The 21649-nt window shown below is 37.1% G+C and overlaps 1 protein-coding gene across 6 annotated transcripts in view; it reads left to right on the top strand.

Moving 5' to 3' along the window:
• Positions 1–21649, top strand: part of ARHGAP32 (Rho GTPase activating protein 32) — a 309577-nt gene that overhangs the window by 238761 nt on the left and 49167 nt on the right. The window contains exon 1 of one of the 6 annotated variants that reach the window (XM_040483530.1): positions 9451–9780. The exons of the other annotated variants lie outside the window; for them this stretch is intronic. The gene's annotated coding sequence lies outside the window, so the exon portion shown is untranslated. Of the gene's footprint in view, positions 1–9450; positions 9781–21649 lie in introns of those variants that run through there. 6 annotated transcript variants of the gene reach the window in all.

The following is a 21649-nucleotide window of genomic DNA, read 5'->3' as shown; positions in this document are numbered from 1 at the left end:
TCAGCACAGAGCCCAACGCGGGGCTCAAACTCACAAACTGTGAGATCATGACCTGAGCTGAAGTCGGACGCTTAACTGACTGAGCCACCGAGGTGCCCCTTATTTTATTTCTTGGATCAACATTTTGTCTTTTTTGTAATTTCCATAGTGGGATTCCTCATTTCTTCCGTTATCCACCTTTTTGTCTAGAAAGAAAGAAAAAGGGTTGGGGGAGGAAGAGGGGAGACAAAGGAAAGTAGGGAGACAGGGTAAGAGAAAAGCAGGGCAATGCTTATTTTCTTCTTAAAATGAAGGACAAGGGAATTTAGATAAAGCCTTTGCTCTGAAAACAGAAGATTTGGACAGGAATAAAAAAATATCTCTTTGAAGCATTGGAGAGTTAATAAGGCAGTAAACAATTACTGAGCTGAGGTTAAGCAGAAAAAGGACATCCTGAAGACAGACTTCAGTATATGGAGACCTTATTCCCCTAGGGTATCTACTGATAGAGTAGAGAAAGGCACAGTAGTCCTAGGAGAACAAAAATTGGAGCTCAGAGCCCAGTAGGGCAGAGTTACTGATGAATGCCCCAAGTTTTGGGTTAGAATTTTTGTGGAAATTGACAACTGGTTCTAAACTGATTCTAAAATAATTATGGAAATGCAGAGACCTAAATCCCAAGACAATTTTGAAGAACAATAAAGTGGGAAACTTACTATTTTAAATATCAAGATTTATTGTTAAAACTTCACTTAAGGTACTGATATTAATTCAAGGGTAGACGAATAGATTAGTGGAACAGAATAGAGTCCAGAAACAAACCTGTGAATATATAGATACTTTTTTGCAGAGCAATGTCAAAAGGACAGTTATTTCAATAAATGGTGCTAGGTCACCTTGAGGGGTGTGTGTGTGTATGAGTGTATAAAATTCTTATTTAACCCTGTATACAGAATCATTTCTGGGAGAATTACAGATCTGTGTGTGAAAGGTGAAACAATAAAACTCTTAGAAGATAATACAGTAGAGTATCTTCATGACCTATTTTCATGATCTCGGGATAAACATAAGCAGTAATCTTAACTGAAAAGCTTAATAATTAAATTTAATTAAAGATCAGAACTTGATCTTAAATGCTATTAAGATAATGAAGAAAGCAAATCACAAAATGAGAAAGATATTTGACAAAGGTCACATAACTAAAGTGTGTAAAGAATCAGTAAGAAAGGGACCGATAAAATGATTTGTTTAATTAAGTGAAAACTTGAATAGGTACTTTACAACAAATATCCAAAATGCTCATAAGCGTATGACAAGATGGTAAACGTCATCAGTCTTTAGGGAAATGCAAACTGAAATCTCATTGACTCTTTAATACATACCCACCAGAGGTTAAAATTTAAGAATAATAATACCAAAGGTTGGCAAGGATATACATCAGTAGGAATTCTCTCACACTGCTGATGGGAGATAATGTGGGACAATCATTGTTTGGTATTACATACTGAAGTTGACACATACCCTGGGGTCCAGCAGGTTCACTCTTAGGTAAATATAGAATGTTTATAGCAACCTTAGTCCTAATTGTCAAAAAACTTGAAAAACCAGAGGTATATTCGTAATGGGATGGATAAATAAAGGCACATTCATTGAACGGATTCTTCTACACCGATGAAAATGAAATGAGTTCTGGCTGTCTGCCACAATATGGGTGAATCTCACAAAAATAAGTGTTGAGTGAGAGAAGCGTGCTATACGTACATGCATACATACGCCGTATAATTCCACATAGATGAGGAGAGAGTTCAGAATCACAGAGTTTAAGATGGTTCTGTGGTGTTAGAATTCAGAATAGCAGTTAACTTTGGACGGGAGGAAGGGGATAGGTGACTGGGATGGGTAGGAGAGAGGATTCTGGAGTGCTAGTGTTCTGTGGATCCAGGTGGTGATTATACAGAAATGGAATGATGTTGAACATCTTTTCATGTGTTTATTGGCCATTTGTATATCTTCTTTGGAGAAATGCCAGTTCAAGTCCTTTGTCATTTTTGAATTGGTCACTTTTCATTCTTTAAATATATCTCCCATCCAGATAAATATTCTTTGCAGTATTGCTTTAATATTCAAATGTTGGAAATCACAGTTTCAAAATAGATACTTCCTTATCTATTTATGTGTGTGAAATATTCTGCAGCCCTTAAAAAGAAAGTCATATGGAATTGTTTTCTGTGATTTATTGTTAAATGAAAAAGCAAATCACAACATAGAATAATCTCATTGTAAATTCATAGAAAATGATCTGGAAGGATATATACCAACTAGAAAGGGGAATGAGATTGTAGACATCAGCAAAAGAAATTTAATTTTTTTCTCTGTTTGCTTCTGTATTATTCAACCCCTTTACAATAAAAAAGTATTACTTTATAAAATATGAAAAAATAGATTGTACCTCTCCTTAACTCCATCCTTTCGAAATAGGTGATTTCCAAGGGTCCTTCTTAATGCAACCACCCCATAACATAGATATTTTCTGACAGTAGGTTTAATTTAGATATTTAATTTATATACACGTGTGAAAACAACATGGTTGAAGGGATAAGAGCATAGGCTTCCAACCTCAAGTTTTCATCCCTGTGCCACATTTTACATTTGGCTTCTCTGACTTTTAATTCCCTTATTTAAAAAAGTGAGGCAACATCCCTTTGAAGATTAGGGATAAGGCATCTAAAGCCCTTGGATACTTAATAAATGTCAGCTGTAGTATTTATTGATTTATATTTATCCACTCTTATGTCATTTAAATTCCACAGTATCAAAAACTAGATTTATGTAGATACAAAATTAATATTTGTTGGTAAAATCTATATGCCAACATCTCACAGTATACCACTAAGACCAATGAATTATAGTAGTTTTCATGGGACCATGATGGGAGAAGGAGCCTCTTTGGATGCCACTTGAATGGAGTTTGCATTATAAATATTTGGCTTTTTTTTGGGGGGGGGGGGACCAACAGCTGAATTTTTTGATTAGCAGACATAAAAGTAGCTGAGGCTTTCATTTCGAGAAAAAAACTTAGTAATTAGATATAATACTGATGAAATCCTTATGGTAAGAAGTAGTTTATAAGGTAACAAGTTAGTCTGAATTTGTAGCATAATTTTGAAATTAAAAAAAGTTCTTTATTTTCTTCTTTTAGGGAATTGGTCCTTTAGTGTCTTGCTTTCTTTGTTTTACTTGCAACTTTGCCTAATTATAGTTTTTTCCTTTATTTTCATTTGTTTTCTCCTGGATTATTTGTTTTCTTTCTTAGAGTTTGTAGCACTTTCCTCTTCTGTAACCATGTTTCCTTAACATGTCACTGACCAGACATTTTGTATCAAGTAAAGTAGGTACAGGTTTTTATCCTGTGCGCAGCACTGTATTGAACATATGCTTCCTTATATTCTGGAGGCCAGTACTTCAAGAATCGGATATTAAAATCAGCACCCTGGAAGGCATTGATGTAAGATACAGATTTGTACCAAAATGCTAGAATGCCCCGGGAAGTTTCTTTCTGAATCCATTGCAAGTGACAGATTAAGATAATATTTTCATACTCTGCATTAGGGAAAAACAGGTAGAAGATTCATAATGGCACATATCTGTCAAGTGCTTTAGAGTTTATGGATACTTTTATTTCCCTTCTGTCAATTGGAATTTGACTCTCGATGCAGTCCTGTGAGGTTTGGGGGTAGGGGGTGTATTCCTGTATCCTGCCACACCTTGTGTTAACAAATGGAGCCCAGGAAACTCAGGGAGGTTAAGCAGCTTGCCTGAGGGTTCACAACTGGGATTTGCTGAAATTTTCTGATGTCTGGTGGTAACCATGGCCAATACTTAACGTAGCTCTCACTGTGTGGTGTACCAAGACATAAATGAACTCATTTGTGGTTGATTCACTCAAAATCCAGAATTTGTCCCACTGTAGAACATTGAGTAGAGGTAAAGTTTATTGTTCTCTCTCTCAAAACAAATATTTAATATGTTCCGCTTTTATTACAATAGGCATGAATAAAAACATATTTGGATGTTCACAAGGCTTATACTAACGGAACAGAAGTTGGGGCAAAGATGGGTTTAATGGAGGATGAAGAGAAGTGCTCCTAGGACCTTGCTTAATGGGCTAATTTCAGTCAGCCTTCATCCTCTCTCATGACTAATTAACCCAAACAGTATCCTTCAGTCTTTCCTCACTACATATAAACCCTCACTCCACACTCTGTTCTGTAACAGCGTTTGTAGGCATCCTCCTCCTCTGCTCTCCTGTTCTCGTCTTTCTCCCAGTGCACTCTGCTGGGCGTTGCTTCTGTGTGCTGTGAACATACGTGCACTCAAAGTGCTCCCATTGTGCCCAGAGTGTGAAGTGCCCTCCTCCCCATTTTGGCCACTTGAAATCCTCCTTGTGTTTCAGGCTTCAGGCCATGACCTGCTTCCTCTGTGAGAGCTTGCTAACCCCTCTCTCCCTACCCCCATCTCCTGTTTACCCCTGGCCAAGTCTAACAGCACCTCTGCCACTTGCTCCCAAAGTGCTGTCTCCTCACAAAGGGTAAGCGTGTCTCATTCATCTTTACCTCTGTCACAGGAGGTTCATACAGTGGACACGTGATTATTTCCTCTCTCTTAATACTGCTAAAATGAATTTCTAGAATCAAACTTTTTTTTTTTAATGTTTATTTTTGAGAGAGCGCAGGTGGGGTAGGGGCAGAGAGAGGGGCACAGAGGATCCGAAGTGGGCTCTGTGCTGACAGCAGTTAACCCAATGTGGGGCTTGAACTCACGATTCTCCAGATCATGACCTGAGCCTGAGCCACCCAGGTGCCCCCATAACTTCTTTTTTTTAGAGTTTTATGTAAGTAATCTCTACACCCATCGTGGGGCTCAAGCTCACAACCCTGATATCAGGAGTCCCACACTCAGGGCGCCTGGGTGGCTCAGTGGGTTAAGCGTCTGACTCTTGATATCGGCTCAAGTTGGGATCAAGCTCCATGTCGGGCTCAGTGCTGACAGCATGAAGAATCTCTGTCTCCCTTTCTCTCTGCCCCTCCCCCCCCATAAATAAATAACCTTAAAAAAGAAAAGAGTCGCATGCTCTACTGACTGAGTCAGTCAGGCACCCCTAGAATACAACTTTTATCTCATAATCCCTAGCTTCAGAAAACTTCAGTAATGTCCCTCTGCTCCAGAATTATGTACAAAATCTTTAGTCTAGAATTTGAGGTGCTCCATAAATAACTGGAACTATCTCGTCTTTGTAACCAAATGTTTCCCTTATCTATACTTTAGTGTCAGGAACATGTTTCTTTACCTTGCAGTATACTTTGGGTTTCCCCGCTTCCTCTGACTCTGATCTTTCTCCTCGCTGAAATGTTTACTATGTTCTTCATGAAGGTTCTTTAGACCACTGCTTCGAAAACGTTCATGTGCGTTCAGTGTGCCTGAGAGGTGGTATTAAAAACTGTGGATTGTGAGGGCGCCTGGGTGGCGCAGTCGGTTAAGCGTCCGACTTCAGCCAGGTCACGATCTCGCGGTCCGTGAGTTCGAGCCCCGCGTCAGGCTCTGGGCTGATGGCTCGGAGCCTGGAGCCTGTTTCCGATTCTGTGTCTCCCTCTCTCTCTGCCCCTCCACCGTTCATGCTCTGTCTCTCTCTGTCCCAAAAATAAATAAACGTTGAAAAAAAAAATTAAAAAAAAAAAAACAAAACTGTGGATTGTGATTCATTGGGTCTGGGGTGGGACCTGGGACTCTGCATTTCCAGTGAACTCCCAGGTTCACTGACCTATGATGACCTAACGATCCTCATCCTAAGACTATATTTTGAATAAAAAGGGACTCCATTTTAGCCGTCAGTAGCTATTATTTGTATCCGTCATTTGGAAATAGTGTATAGTAATGAGCCATCTTGTTTTGAATTTGATTCTTCACTTTTTATGTCTTTTTCCTCACCTAAATTGTTTTGGTTACTGGTGGATATTTTATTTTATACCAGTTTGCATCCTATATATAATGTTTGCTCTAAAACAGTTGATTGATAATTAAAAATATGAACAATTTCTACTATAGTAATCAAAAAATGTTTCCTGACCTCCCGTATGCCCATTAGCCAGTGCTAGGTGTAGGCCCCTAATCAGTCTTCTCCGTAAGTAAAGCAGCTGTTCCCATTTCTGGTCATTTCCAGTACTCATTCATTGATCAGAATTTATGAAGTACATACTAAGTGCTAGGACCAAAACAGCAAACACAGCAGACAAATATTGTCATTTTGGGGTTTTGTATTCAAGTGTGATGCGAAGGAGAGAAAAAGGTAAACAAAGAAGTAAAAGGTATAGTGTGGTAAAATATATATAGTATGATAAGTGCTATGCAGAAAAGTCTGGAAAGGGGTGCAGGGGTTAGGAAGTGCTGGGATGTGGCCCACGTGGGCTTATCATTCCAAAGGTGGGTAGAGTGGTTGGGAAGGGCTCATTAGAAGGTTGCTTTTCAGTGCCTGAAGGGAGATTAGGAGGGGAGCAAAGCACTTACCTGGGGGGTGCTTTCCAGACAGAGAACTGCAAATGTGGGGCTGCTGAGCTGGACATATGCCTAGCTTGCTACAGGATTTGCTGGAAAGCAGTTTGACCACAACAGTGAGTGACGTGAGGTGAGGTCTGGAGGTGAAAGGAGTCAAGTTCTCTTTGGGGCCTGGGCACCACGGTATGGATTTTGGCTTTCATTTAAAATTAGATGGGATGACATTAGAAGCTTTTGAGCAGAGCTGTTACTTGGCCTTATTTGGAGGATCACTTTGGTTGCCACGTTAAGGATAGGAGACCAGGGTAGAAGAAGGGAGACGGGCAGCAGCTGTTTGTAGTGAGTCTGGCAAGAGATGATGGTGGCTCAGATCATTGTGGTAGCAGTAAAAGTGGGCAGAGGTGATTGGATTCTGGGTATATTTCAGGCCATGAAACCTGCAGAATTTTCAGAAATGCTGTGAAGAGTTTGAGTAATACAGGTAATTCTTACGATAGAATGATTACAGTGTAGCTGTTCCTTTCCATTGAGTTCCTTGTTCACCCCACCACCCGCACAGATTCATGTTAGCCCTTCACAGGAGAGCCTCCAGACACTTTGTTAAATATGAGAGAAAAATAACAAGTGACCTCTCCTGTGCCATAAACCGTCATTGGAAGACAAAACATGGTGCTTTCTGGGTGCCTGGGTGGCTCCGTCGGTTAAGCTTCCAACTCTTGATTTCAGCTCAGGTTGTGATCTCATGGTTCGTGGGATCTAGCCCTGAGTTGGGCTCTGCGCTGACAGCATAGAGCCTGCTTGGGATTCTCTCTCCCTCTCTCTGTCCTTCCCCTGCTAATGCTCTCTCGTTCTCTCTAAACAAATAAATACACTTAAAAAAAAAAAAAAAACGAAAAACACATGATGCTTTCAGTCAGCCATATTTTTTAATTTTTAATTTTGAATACTTCTCATGTCAGAAGAAGTTGCAAAAATAGTACAGAGAACTCCCATATACTCAAAAGCCAACTTCTCCCAGTTTTAACGTCTTATGTAACATAATGGCACGTTATCCAAACCAGGAAATTGATGCTGTCACACCGCAGTGAATGAGATTACAACAGACCTTACTCTGTGCTCAGCAGTTTCTGCCTACTCTCCTCTTCCTACCGTGTATTTTTATAGAGCATACATGGTGGCCTTTTTGGTTTCAGGTGAGAGTTACTGTTATTAATTATGGACTTCCCCTGCACTCCGGCAAACAGTTGTCGAATTTATGCATTCCCATCTGTGCTTAGATGTTAGGTAACACAAGGGGTCTATGAGTCCTACTGAGTATCCCCAGATGGCTTTTCTATAGCATGGCCCTCCCCTCCCCTTTCTTTCTCTTTTTTCTTCCTCTCTTTCCTATTCTCTGCTCCCCCACCCAGCCCCTTTGTCTTTAGTACTAACCTCTGAAAGGGTGGGAGGAAGGATGTTTATTAGTTAAAACAATTTTTTAAAGAGTGGCTTTGCCTTCTCCGCTATGAATAAACTTTGAAAGCCTCATTTCCTATTTGACAACAACAACAACAACAACAACAAAACAATCCATAAATCCACAGCTGTTCCACTGGTAAAAATTAACATGTTTTGTTCCTGCTACATATTGGAATTCTCTGGGGCTTTTCATATTTTAAAATTACATCAATTCATTGTTTTTCTTACTATGGCCTACCATTTATCAATAATTTTATATTCAGAGCTGTGTTTAGAAAGGAAGGAGAGAATAAATTTGATCAACAGCAGAAGATTTTGGCATGGTAGCTACACTCTGGGTATCTTGAATCTGACATTCCCTATTGTGTGACCTTGGCTTTTGCTTAACCCCTCTGCCTTGGTTTCCTCCTGTCTAAGATGGAAATAACATTGGAATCAACTTCATAAGGTCATAATGGAGACTTATCTGTGAAATACTTAGAATTGTGTCTAGCACATAGTAGCATTATTTTGTTTACTAGAAACAAATATCTGAATGTGGATTTACATTTGTATTAGTAAAAAAGTCATTTGTAGCAAAATATGTTAGTCTCTTACAATTGATGTATTCAAATAATTTTATGTGCACTGTTATTTAGTATAAATATTGAATCTCTTGAATATATAAGGAGAGTTAGAATTTTAACCCTTGGGGGCACCTGGGTGGCTCAGACAGTTAAGTGTCTGACTTTGGCTCAGGTCAGGATCTCATGGTTTGTGGATTCGAGCCCCGCGTCAGGCTCTGTGCTGACAGCTCAGAGCCTGGAGCCTGCTTTGGATTCTATGTCTCCCTCTCTCTCTCTGCCCCTCCCCTGCTTGTGCTGTCTCTCTCTCTCTCTCTCTCTCTCTCTCTCTCTCTCTCTCTCACATGAATAAAACATTAAAACATTTAAGAAAAAAAGAATTTTACACTTGGGTACCTTATAAAGGAGGAGGTCATACTCAGGAAAATTTAATTCTGGATTTTCAGTTCTTCTGGTTAACAGAGTGTTGTTCCTCAGAGTTGTTCACACAGAGGCAGTGTAAAATGATACTTTTTCCTTTTTTACATGTTAGTTGAAGCACAGTTAGAGGTCATTACCAGCAAAGATGTTAAAAATGTATGTTTTCCTAGTTTGTTGCTGCTACTTTAGTGATTCAGCCTTTTACCGGGAATACTTCCTGCTTGATCAATTACTATTCATATTTTATTTGGGCCTAAAACACCTGTCATTTTTTTGGATACATTGTCTCCCATCCAGATGGCAAATATAAACAACCAAAGAATAAGTAACTTTCTCCAAGACTAAAAACGTAATAAATGCCACTCTCCTACTGGTGTTTTTCTGAGCAGGAGTGCTCACCTGTGTGAGGCTGATGGGTGGAGCTATTCTGGCAAAGCTTGTTCTGCAAGTGTGGGTTTGGGCAGGGCCCTTTCTGTGTGCTGCAGGAGCAGTACGTGTGCAGAGAGGAGGAGTGAGCTCCTGAAGGCGAGCCTCGTGCCCACACACAAGCCGGTTCGCCTTGGGTAGGGACCAAAACCGGCAAAGGAAAGTGCTTGAAAGGGGCGCCCCAGAGCAGAGCTGGAACCTAAAAGTGCTGTGGAGACCTGACTCAGAGTTATCCTGTGGTGGATGCGGTCCGAGCCGTGGGACTGTGGTTCATTCTGCATGCTTTTGCACGGAATGTAGAGCTGCTGTGTGCTGTCGGATCCACTGCTGAGCACAGTCCCTGGGAATCATTTTAAATATCCTAAAACCTGTGCCACAGCAGGAGGTAAGGCTATCTCGGTTATTCAGATGTTTGACTCCAGCAACAGAATATTTCACGGAGTCTGAAATATTACATTTTATTTGGGCACAGGTTTCCTTGGTTGCTTTGAAGTGGATGGTTAATTTTTTAATTACTCAGAAATTGAGTAATTGAGCTTTAGTATTTGTCATGTCTGTAGAGAGGCGATTATTAAAGTAGATTATTGAAGTTAATTATTTTCAAGTAGATTGTACCACATAGGTATTGGGCACTGTAGTTCTTACTTTCCTAGTTAGTTTCAGGAACTACCCATTTCTCTATTTTAAATCAGCTTATTTCTTAATGTTTTCTATACTTTAGGTTAATGCACAAAAGTCTTTGTGACTCAAAGAGCATAACTTTGCTTAATAAACAATCAGTATATCTCATTAAAAAACTTTTCCTGGTGGGTTAATAATATTTCAATTATCGACTAGTTGAAAATAGGCAGCACTGACTTACCAAAATGAATTGAGCACATTGTATAAAAAGTCTCTTCAAATTGGCATAAGAAAGTAACCCTTCTGCCCTTTTACCTTTAAGTATGCCGTGTTTTTTTTCCTTATGGGTGTTATTAAGGATAACCATCTTTGTTTATAAAATATGTGTATTAACTCTTTCCTTTTGCAGAGGTTTTTTTTTGTTTTTTGTTTTGTTTGTTTGTTTGTTTGTTTGTTTTAGCACTAGGGTAGAATTCTGTATTTATGGTGTTTCTTTAGACATTGATAAGAAATGCCTTCTTTATAGCATGGAATTTGCAATTTTCTCAGAATCACAGATCAGCCCTGTTAAGCAGCTGAACATTTTCTTCTCAGGAGTGTTCCACTACCATTTAAATGAGTCAATATTTTAATTTTCAAAACCGGGGGTTTGAAAATTAAGTGGGGGAATTGCAGAATTTAGAGCTCATTTTCATTGTCAATTTTTTTTAAAGCACCTGTAGCTCATGTGATAATGGTTTGAGACCATAACTTGTTTTTTTAAGTATTAGGTAATACTCTATGGTACTCAGTAGAAGAGAGCAGAAATCTAAAGTTTCTGCATGTAAACTTAACATGTAAGACGAGTGTAGGCAGAAGGACTGGAAAGTGCTTCCATGTTTGCGTGTGTCCTTCCATAGTGACTGCAGCTCTGAATTGAGGAGGTACAACCACATGCGATTAAGCCTGCTTTGGAAAGCTGACTCAGGTTCTGGTCAGCCCTGTGCTGTGGAGGACTCTAAATGTTTGTAGACCAAACGTAAAGAGAAATTATAGTAGTAAAAATAGCTTATAGACACTTACTGAGTTAAGTACTTGGCATATACGATTTCCTGTAAGTATTCTAGTAGCCCTAACAGGTAGGTATTATTACTGTCATCCTCATTGTGTATTTGTGGGAATGGAAACTTAAATAGGTAATTTGCTCAAGAGCTTGCAGATTGGGAAGTAGTAAGAGAGGGGGCTCAAACCCTCAGGTCTGTCTGATTCCAAAATCTATGTCTTATTCTCCATGCTAATGGTCAGGGTTTTTTTGTAGGGCAGGCTTTTAAGACTTTTGTCTTTAAATAAAGCGTCCTCATTATCAGTTCTGTGCTTTCCAAATATAGAACCTTCCCCCTCTGGCTCCTGCAAAAAGGAAAAAAAAAACCCAACCCACAAAAACAAACAAAAAACGACCTATGATCACATCAGTGTTCAACAGCAAACTTCATGGCTTAATAAAGCGCAGAGGATTATATGACATCAAAGTGAATATGATGACACTTCAATCTACATTTAATCTGTTTTTAATCTAATAAAAATTTAATTTCAAGAAAACAATTTTCACACTGTGAAGCTTCTAAATTTTCAGGTTTCTAGAACTTCATGTAGTTTTTATGATAGCCCTCCTACCTTTGATGTTACTGAATCCCTAAGAATATGTAGTTATTATATTTTAATTTTTCTAAGAGAGAGTATACAAATAAATGTCTTCCTGAAATTGTACTCATTTTTAAGCTTCATGTCAAATAGTAGCAGTTCCTTTGGATTATTTTAAAATCCTTATTAGAGACACTTCTCTAATCTGTATATAACATGTCATTCCTGTGTTAGAATCCTTTAGTGTCAGGGATTTATATCCACCCCATGTTTCTTCTCCTCTTCTCTGCTAAAATGCAAATCATTTTGTTCTGTATTTAGAAATGCAATTAGTCAGAGTCTTTTATATAATAACTGAGGTGGTAAAGTCACCAAGTTAAAAAAATTTTTTTTGCTTCTTTTTTGTACAGAGTTGGGGAACAAAGCTAATCACATTTATTTTAATTTGTAGTTTAAATTTTAAAATAAACCAGTATCAATTTTAGCAAGAAGCATGTATAGCTTATTTATGTCACCCTAAAATCACATAGGCTAAATTTGAGCCTCCTCTGATATTTCTGAAATGTATAGCTCCTGGAAAAGTAAATGTATAATGTAAATAATGAGAGTGCCTTATCGTAACCTGATGACTATTTTCCCAAGGGAACTGTGACTTTTAAAGAGTTACACACTGTGCCCTTTCAAACTTATAACTGTGTGTGTGCTCCTTGAGGAAGGGCGGCAGCATGCTGTTGCTTTGGCTTCATTCTCAACTCTGGAAAAGAGAAACATTTTTATTCAAATACCCAAATATTTTTGTTAAGCATAGGCATGCCATTGCACATAAGGGTTGTGCTGGATATTCTGAAGAAGCCATTCGTTGCCTGTTTTCTGCTTCTCTTTTTCCAAGTGCATTGCTCTTATCTCTTCTGTGTCTGAAAGATTCTTCTCTAAAATTTACTGTAGATTTATCTTCTAGATGCCTTAGTGTCATCCCTTTGCATTCCAGAGGGTAATGCCTTTTGAAATGCTTGCTCCTCTCTCTCATAAGTAAATGGAAGCATTCTTGACTTATGTAACTGTTAGTAGCTTTCCAGTTTTTCAGTCAAGAGCCCTCACTGTCAATGCTATTTTTATGTTAGCATTGTACATGGCATTTCTTGAATACCTGGTTTCCTCCCTTTGAGGTTGGAATGTACAGATATCAAAACTGTTACGGTCGTCCACATTCCAGAGCCTCATCCCTGAGCTGGTCTCGTATGTTTTCTCTGTGGTAGTTCCTTGCAGCTGTTACACGCATCAGTTAGAGAACTGTGTTTTTTTCTCTTAACTTCCAAAATTGTTTATGATGTATTAATCAAAAATGATTCTGTACTTTCTTGACCCACAACAACTTCAACAGCTTATTAAGATTTAATACTCATATTTATCTAAAGGTTTTCTTGGACATCTATTTTGGTGGTGGGTGGAGAGGGAGAGGCATGAAATTCAAGGCTAAAACTGCTCTATTCCTGCTTTAAAAATTAGAAGTACTTCCTAAGGAGACAGTGAGAATTTTGCATCCTGAGTATGAATCTGATAGAATATAAATTTTCAGAAGTTCAGAGCCTATACATAATATTTCCCTTTTTTCTATTACTTAAAATAGTAGTAAGGAGTTCTTATATAACTAATTTATACAACATGCTTATATAACTATTTCCAGAACTTGATGCATAATTGTATTACTGCAGTAAATTCATGAAACCTAATTCAAAAATCAATCTTTATAAAGTATATAGCATTTTCTGGTAAAAATAATATTATAAATGGCCATCGTACCATTTACCAAGGATTTGCTAGCAAAGAAATAGCAGTAGTGTATCATATGATATAATCAACAGCTGTGAATGCCTTTCACATTAAAGCCAGTATAATTACTAACTACTATTTTAGGTTTTCATGGAGAAAAATAAATCCAATGATTTAATTAAAATTAATTTTACTTAAAAAGTGCTAATAACCCTGATTTAGTATGCATAAAACCAGTAACATTTAACAGTGATCTTTCTATCCTAAATTTTTATACCAGCCTTTTCCAAGATGATTTACAAAGCCTAATTTATTTTCTTACTAAGTCTTCAGTGAAGTTTTAAATGATGTCTTTTTTTCCTTCTGATAAATTTTCCTACAGCAAAGATGTTTTCCACAGACTTCGGAGCTTCCCATGCTGTTCTAACGTTATATTTTGTCAGAGTATTTCATGATTTCGCAGGTATTTTCACTGAAATTTCAAATTTGTAAATTGGTTAAACTTCTCATTTTTCATGTTATTAAACTGACATCTAGACATGGTTATTTATCTCATCTAAAATCTGAGAGCAAGTTATTGGCGGAATCAGGACTAAACTGTATCTGCATATGCTTAGTCCATCCAGTTCATTTTCACCTGCTCATGCCTGGCCAATAATAGGCTTGATTGAATGGATGACCTTCATTGGACTATTTGTTTTATTATTGGAAAGGCATAAAAACATTCAATTACTAGGCCATTGGTTCATGTATTTGTAAATCTTCAAATAGAGTTGCTAAAATTTTATGCCTATTGAATATTTTTACCACATATTTAGATATTATAGGATAGCATGAAATAAACTGGAGAAAAGGAATATGAGTCATAGGTCATTTTGATAATTAGAGCTGGATACATTGAAGAAAGGAGAAGCATGAAAGTATTATTATTCTTATAACCTTTATTACATTTAAAAGTCATCACATTGAATGTAATGGGAGATGAATTAGATTTTACTTAATATACCTGTTTTTGTGACATAAACTTTTAAGAAGATTCTAGTGATCAGATACTGGTTTATATTTTGAGTTTAATTCATTTAGAGTGTGATGCTAACACAAACTGAGTTTTAGTTGGTTAACACATGGAAAGCACTGGCACATAGTAAGCACTCAATAAATATTAGCTATATTGTAGTTATTGTCATGATATTACTGTTTCATGGCTATTACCATTTCTAGACTTTTCCCTCAGTTTTTGTTGGATATCTGGTTTAGGACTAAATTTATCTTTTTCATCATAGGAGTTGGAACCAGGCCATGGGTAGAGCTAGGTTGAGGGAGAACTAATACAAGCTAGACCAGAAGATTTTCAGAGATAAAAATAGAGTCAGAGACTTAACTTCTTGGACATGTCCTTATTCCAGCAAGTAAAAACTTACTATAAGTTTGGTGTGCAAGAAACTTCTTTACTCTGATTTGGAGGGTGTTTTTTTATAAGATCAAAAAAACCACAACATCAAAATTATTTATGTGTATTTTCAGTTATTGACTTAAAGAACTTCCTTTATATCATTATTCATCCTAAAAGCTTTATTTATGTTGAAGGTTTTTTTTTGTTTTCTGTTTTTTTTTTGTTTTTTTTTTGTTTTTTTTTTTTTGCAAAAGGGAAAGTTCCAAAGGTTCTGTAGTATTGGAAAAATGTGTTTTTGATTCAGTCTGCTTAATTTATATTTGAGTCACGTGTTAGAATCTTGCTCAACTATCCAGAAAATTTTCTTTAAAAGGTTTGTAGAATTATTATTCTAGTGAATCACAGCTCAATTTCTGAGTTCACTTAATGTCAAATAAAAGCTTTGTTGGTTAGTTTGAACCAATTTAATTGATACTCAAAGCTATAAACTAAAGAAGAATTATATTACATTTTCCCCTGGCATGATTATTCACTAAATGATTCCAAAGCTATGTTTGTTGGTTGCCCAAAGATCCTTTCAGGACATATGACAGTGCATGCTAAAAATAAGTTAATTTTTATATCTCTTGTCAATATCCCCATTAATAAATTTGAAAATACTAAGTAACACAGTTCACTTCAGCTCTTTACTTAAGACTGCAAATGTAAATCTATGTCATATAGTTTGTCGCTAAAAATGCATCAGCAACCTATTAGTTTTTGTTTTTAGAATTCTTTGTCTATACTTGTACTCTATAGAATTATTTTGCTTGTGTTCCTTTAATGAAAGTCACTTCTAATATGTTTACAGTACTCCCTTGTTTATTAGAGTTCCTGAGATGGAACTTTGGCTTAAGACTTTTTTTTTTTTTTTTTAATTACTATTTCCTTCCATTTCCTTCTTTAGTCTCCTGTATTCATGTCTATCCTTACAAAGATACAAGGGAAGTGGGAGTAAAGGGAACTTACATAAGTATAAAAGTGGGTATAAATTTAGTTTGCCACATTCAAAACTTAAAAATTAAGAGAAACTAATCTCTTAATAGATGCAAAGTAATCATGTGATAAAGGTCAACACTTGTTCATTTTTTTTTTATTTTAGCAATTAAGAGTAGGGAATTTCTTTAATATATTTAAGGATTCCATCCAAAATACCCCATGAAAATTTTATTCTTAATGGTGAGACTTAAGAAACAATCTGTTTAAAGTCAAGAACAAGATAATTGTTCTTTAGAGGGCCAGTGATATTAGACAAGAAGAAGTTAAAAGATTGGAAAGGAAGAAAAGCAAATCAGCAGATCTTTGTTGGTAATTGTCTACAAATCCAGAAGAGTCTACAGTCAAATTATTAGAAGAGAATTGAGCAAGGTTGCTGAACAAAAATTATTCAGTGAAATAGCACTCAACATTAATTTTTTCTGTCTAGCACTAAGTGCCTTATACTCTTGTTTAATCCTCATAACGTCACAATCCCATTAGGTAGTTACTATTTTTAACTTTTTTGTAGATGATGAAAATGAAGGACTGAGAGTTACACACTTTGTCCACAAACATACAGCTAGAAGTTGTAGGGGCATAGTTGGAAGGAAACAGTTCATCACAGCATGCTAATTGAGTTTTTATGCACCAGTAACAATTAGAAAATGTAGTTTAGAAAATAGTACCATTTACAGTAGCAGTAAAAACCATAAAGTTCCTAAGAACAGCTATAACAAAAAAAAAAAAAATACATAAGACCTTTATGGGGAAGAGTTAGAAAAATTTACTGAAGGACATGAAGAATCTTAAGAGCAGAGATTTTCTGTTTGTGTACAGGAAGGCTCAGTATCATAAATCCATTCTCATTGAAAGTAATCTATAATTCAGTACAGCTTTAGTCAGATTCCCCCCAATTTTTTCCTCCTTTAATTTGACAAGCTGATTCTAAAATTCATATGAAAGAATAAAGGGCTAATAAAAATATAAAGGCAGTTTTGAAGAGTAAGTATAAGGGACTCCTCTTTCTAGATATTAAGACTTATAAAGTGCTAGAACTTAAGAAAGTAAGGTATTAATGGAGAGAAGAGACTGACAGAATTAAGAGAACTGAGGAAGAGACCCCTCACACACTATACGCATTTTCATATAAGAATCAGTATTAGGGGCACCTGGGTGGCTCATTCAGTTAAGTATCCGACTTCAGCTCAGGCCATGATCTCATGGTTCGTGAGTTCGAGCCCCTCATCGGACTCTCTGCTGTCAGCGCATAGCCTGTTTCAGATCCTCTGTCCTCTTCTCTCTGTCCTTCCCCTGTTTGCACTCTCTATCTCTCAAAAATAAATAAACATTAAAAGAAAATGAATCAAAAGTTAGTAGAGAAATGATTACTCAATAAAAGGTGATGAAATACCATTGGTTATGCATAAGGAAAAAAGTAATATGATTATATCTCAACCTCATTCCAGCCATACAAAATAGTTAAAAAACAAAAGAAAACCAAAAAAAGCAGGGGTGCCTGGGTGGTTCAATTGGTTGAGCTTCAGACTCTTGGTTTTGGCTCAGGTCATGACCCTCGGGATGTGGCATTGAGCCCCACATTGGGCTTCACACTGAGCATGGAGTCTGCTTAAGATTCTTTCTCTCCCTCTGCCCTTCTCCTTCTCTCTCTCTCTCTCTCTCTCCCCCCCCCCCCCCCCGTGTCTAAAATAAAATAAAACAAGAAAGTAGAAAAGTTTTAGGAAAAAAGGTTTATAGGAAATAGTACAATATGTTTCTGACCTTAAGTGTTTCCTTGCTGGAAAGATATCTTAAAGCATGGAAACCATACTTAAAGATATTTTAAAATTTGTACTGGGAGAAGATGTTTGTAACATGAATAATTAACAAAGGATTTGTCTTCAGATCATTTAAAGAATTCTTCCTCATCAGTAAGAAGAAGATAACCAAACATTAAAATGGGTAAAGGGTATGAACAGTTCTCTCACTAAAGAAGAAAACTGAATGGCCAAGAAACATATGAAATCATGCACAGAAATGCATATTGAAGTGGAATAAAATTTCAGTTTGGCAAAAATGAAGAAGTCTGAAAGAACTAAATAAGACAAAGAAATGAAGAATGGAAACACCAAAATACATCCTATGTTGGTAAATCATTTTAGAGAATATTTTAGCAAAGTTGAAATATGGTTGAAAAATAACACACTCCACAATCCAACAATCCCATGCCTAAACATGAGTTTCAGAGAAGTTGTCTCACAGGTGCCCAGGGAGACACTTAGCAGATTGCTCAGTGCAATATTGGTTGCAATAACAAAAATTGGGGAAATCTCACAATGATAGTAGGAGAATAGAAGTCTAAGTGGTGGTATATACTTACAAAGGAATACTATAATGTACTTAAAATGAATATACGGAATCACAATTATATATGCTGAGAATACATGATTTTGGAGAAGGTTTAACATAGTATGATTTCATTTCTGCAGATTTTAAAAACATTTAAAATGGTAGTATATATTCTTTATGGTTACATACATGTGTCAAGTATAAAAACATGTATGGTAATGATAATACTAAATTCAGGATAGAAGTTCTCTCTGTACAAAAAACAGGATTGGAGGAGTTACGTGGGTTCAACTATGTCTGTATCACTTAATTTTTTTTTAATTTAAAAAAAGGGAAAATCTGAGGAAATAATATGGCTAAATGTCAACAGCGTGAAAAAGCTAGATGATGTGTACATTGATATTGTCATATTCTCTTAAACTTTTCTGTATAATCAAAGTATTTAAAAGTTTTTTTAATGTTTACTTATTTTTGAGAGAGAGAGAGACAGAGAGAAACAGAGAGACAGCACGAGCAAGGGGGGGGCAGAGAGAGAGGGAGACACAGAATCCAAAGCAGACTCCAGGCTCTGAGCTGTCAGCTCAGAGCCCGATGCAGGGCTTGAACTTGCACACCACAAGACCTGAGCCGAAGTTGGACGCTCAACTGACTGAACCACCCACACACCCCATTTTTTAAAAAATAAACACACCTACACGGGACTCTAATACTTCTGATAGTTCCATAGCTCTTGATTACCCAGGACCATCCTTACCCCAGACCTAGTCTTCTGCTCGTGTTTCCAATCAATTTGCCCTGAAAACTGTCTAAGCAAGTTTTAGACCAGTAGGCTTTTAAATAATAGTGAGATTAAAAACAAGCATAATATGGTAGACTTTATTTCTTTCAACAGTTTTTTCTTAAAATTCATTTTTAAGATACTCTTTTGAAGAGCAGTTCTTAGAACTTATTAGTCTATGTATATAATAACAAGGTAAGAAGGTCCATTTGACACTGCTTAGAGGAAAATCTTTCTTCATGTTTATTGGTACAAATAGATCTATTGTTTAACCTTAAATAAAAGCAAGTTTATGGAATTTCATTTTTTCAACTTAAATGTTTTCATATTTATTTAGCATAAAATATTTCAAAGTCTGTAATGGAGACTTGGATTCTGGGAAGTTACGAGATCCTTAAATATCCATATAGTCCAGTTGCCTACATTTCTGTTCCCCTCTGTTAAATTTCCACCAAATAGCATCTAATACGTTTGAAAACTTTGAGCAAAAGAAGGATATTAGGTAAAGTCATGAAAATCCATTGGACATGTTAAACATCATACTCCTATTTTATTAGGTTCAATAATGGTAGTCTCCTCAGGTATTATGCATCCCACTTCTACCCTTTCACTTGTCTCCTTGACTATGAATTTATCACAGATCTTAGAGCTCAGTGCATATAATCAGGTAAATGTAATGCTGAGGCCATTATCTGGTGCAAAGTCATCTTTTAATTTCCTGAGAAATTAATCCAAAGCCTCAACCTGTCTAAAATCAATCTGTAAGATTTCTGAGACACAATTTAGAGAACTCTAGTTTGAGTGTTGAGAAAGTAAGAATTCTTCAGTTTTGCTAGAGAAATATTACACTTGTGTAATTGGTAACACCCAGTGCCCCATGTCTCTGTGTCAGGGTTCACTGTGGCTTACGGAACCGTCTGTTTTTAGTGTGCCCTGTAAACTGGTTATCGACATCGTAAAGATTTACCTTGGAGATGCTGAGTTGTGTGTCATAGTGCTGAAGCTTTTAACTACTGGAAAGACTGGTCTGGTTGGGTTTGTCTCAGGTTTGAAAAAAGACTGCAGATGTAAAATCTACCATGTGTAAGTAACGAGGAAGAAGTTAGCATTGTGGCGCATGTTGCATTTTAACTCTGGAATAGGGAATTCGGATATAAAATGGTATGATTTGCTTTTGTCTAAATATTGTATGTGTTTTACTTTTGACGTATTTTATCTGTGGAAATGCCATTGTTATCATTTTCGTTTCTCTAATTCAGCATGTTTGGTGAACCTTAACCCTGTCACCCTTACGACTACCTCCAATGTTCCTTTGTTGAAATGTGTCTAAACGTAAACCCACTCTGCCTTCCTCAGTAGAAATCTTGTGATGGTGGGAGGGGGGATGGGCTAAATGGGTAAGGGGCACTAAGGAATCTACTCCTGAAATCATTGTTGCATTATATGCTAACTAATTTGTTGGTTTTTTTTTTTTATTTTTTAATGTGTATTTATTTTTGAGAGAGAGAGAGAGAGACAGAGTGTAGTGGGTGAGGGGTAGAGAGAGAGGGAGACACAGACTCTGAAGCAGGCTCTATCCGAGCTCAAAGCTGTCATCAGAAAGCCCGATGTGGGGCTTGAACTCACGAACTGCAAGATCATGACCTGAGCCGAAGTCGGATGCTTAACTGACTGAGCCACCCAGGTGCCCTGCTAACTAATTTGGATGTAAATTTTTAAAAATAAAAAATAAAATAAAAGAAAAAGAAATCTTATGATGTAACTGACAGTATTCCGTACTCCTGTTCCTCAAAACGTAGATTTGCTGACTTAGTTTTCTGGTTTGTTATAAAACAATGGGTCGGGGACAGTGTCAGTGTCCATAGTAAGCTTTTTCTGGTCATTTTTTTGTCTAAGAAATGGAATGAAAATACAAAGAACAAATTAATGAAGTGACATTTATGTCTGGAAGTGTTGTGAAATCTTCAAATTTAAGTATAACTAAATTGAGTATTTTTATTAGTTTAAATTTCCTATGTAATGAAATTTATCTATCTTGATGGACAGCCGATTATTTAATTATGGATGCCAGAGCCCTTTACCCAACTGCCTCTACCATGGTGGATTAGAATGCCAATTAGATTGTGGTCACTTCGGCAGCACATATACTAGAATGCCAGTTAGATTAACAATAGCAGCAACACTGAAACTACATAGGACATAGTTTAATCTTACGTTGAAGACTGAGAAGTCATTTTAGACTCTATGTCTAGTCATCATTATGAACACTGGTTATTTCGGTGTCTCAGATTGGACTATAGATTGGTAGGTGGAGACCACACTGACCCCTCCAGGCCCGTTACAAATTTAGATTTAAAGTTGCCAATTCACGCAGTCGGTTAAGCGTCCGACTTCAGCCAGGTCACGATCTCGCGGTCCGTGAGTTCGAGCCCCGCGTCGGGCTCTGGGCTGATGGCTCAGAGCCTGGAGCCTGTTTCCGATTCTGTGTCTCCCTCTCTCTCTGCCCCTCCCCCGTTCATGCTCTGTCTCTCTCTGTCCCAAAAATAAATAAACGTTGAAAAAAAAAAATAAAGTTGCCAATTCATTTTAATGTGTTTTGGAAAGGTAACAGAAGTAAGGGGCCTGGCCACGCATCGTAGAAGCCAGGTTGTACGTATGCCGGCACAGTTTCCCAGAACCCTCAAGTGCCACGTGGGAGTGGAGTCGCTA

This window comes from Herpailurus yagouaroundi, unplaced genomic scaffold, assembly GCF_014898765.1.
Source record: "Herpailurus yagouaroundi ecotype Mexico unplaced genomic scaffold, PumYag 161, whole genome shotgun sequence".
Classification (NCBI taxonomy): Eukaryota; Metazoa; Chordata; class Mammalia; order Carnivora; family Felidae; genus Herpailurus; species Herpailurus yagouaroundi.
This window is presented reverse-complemented; position numbering and strand designations above follow the sequence as displayed.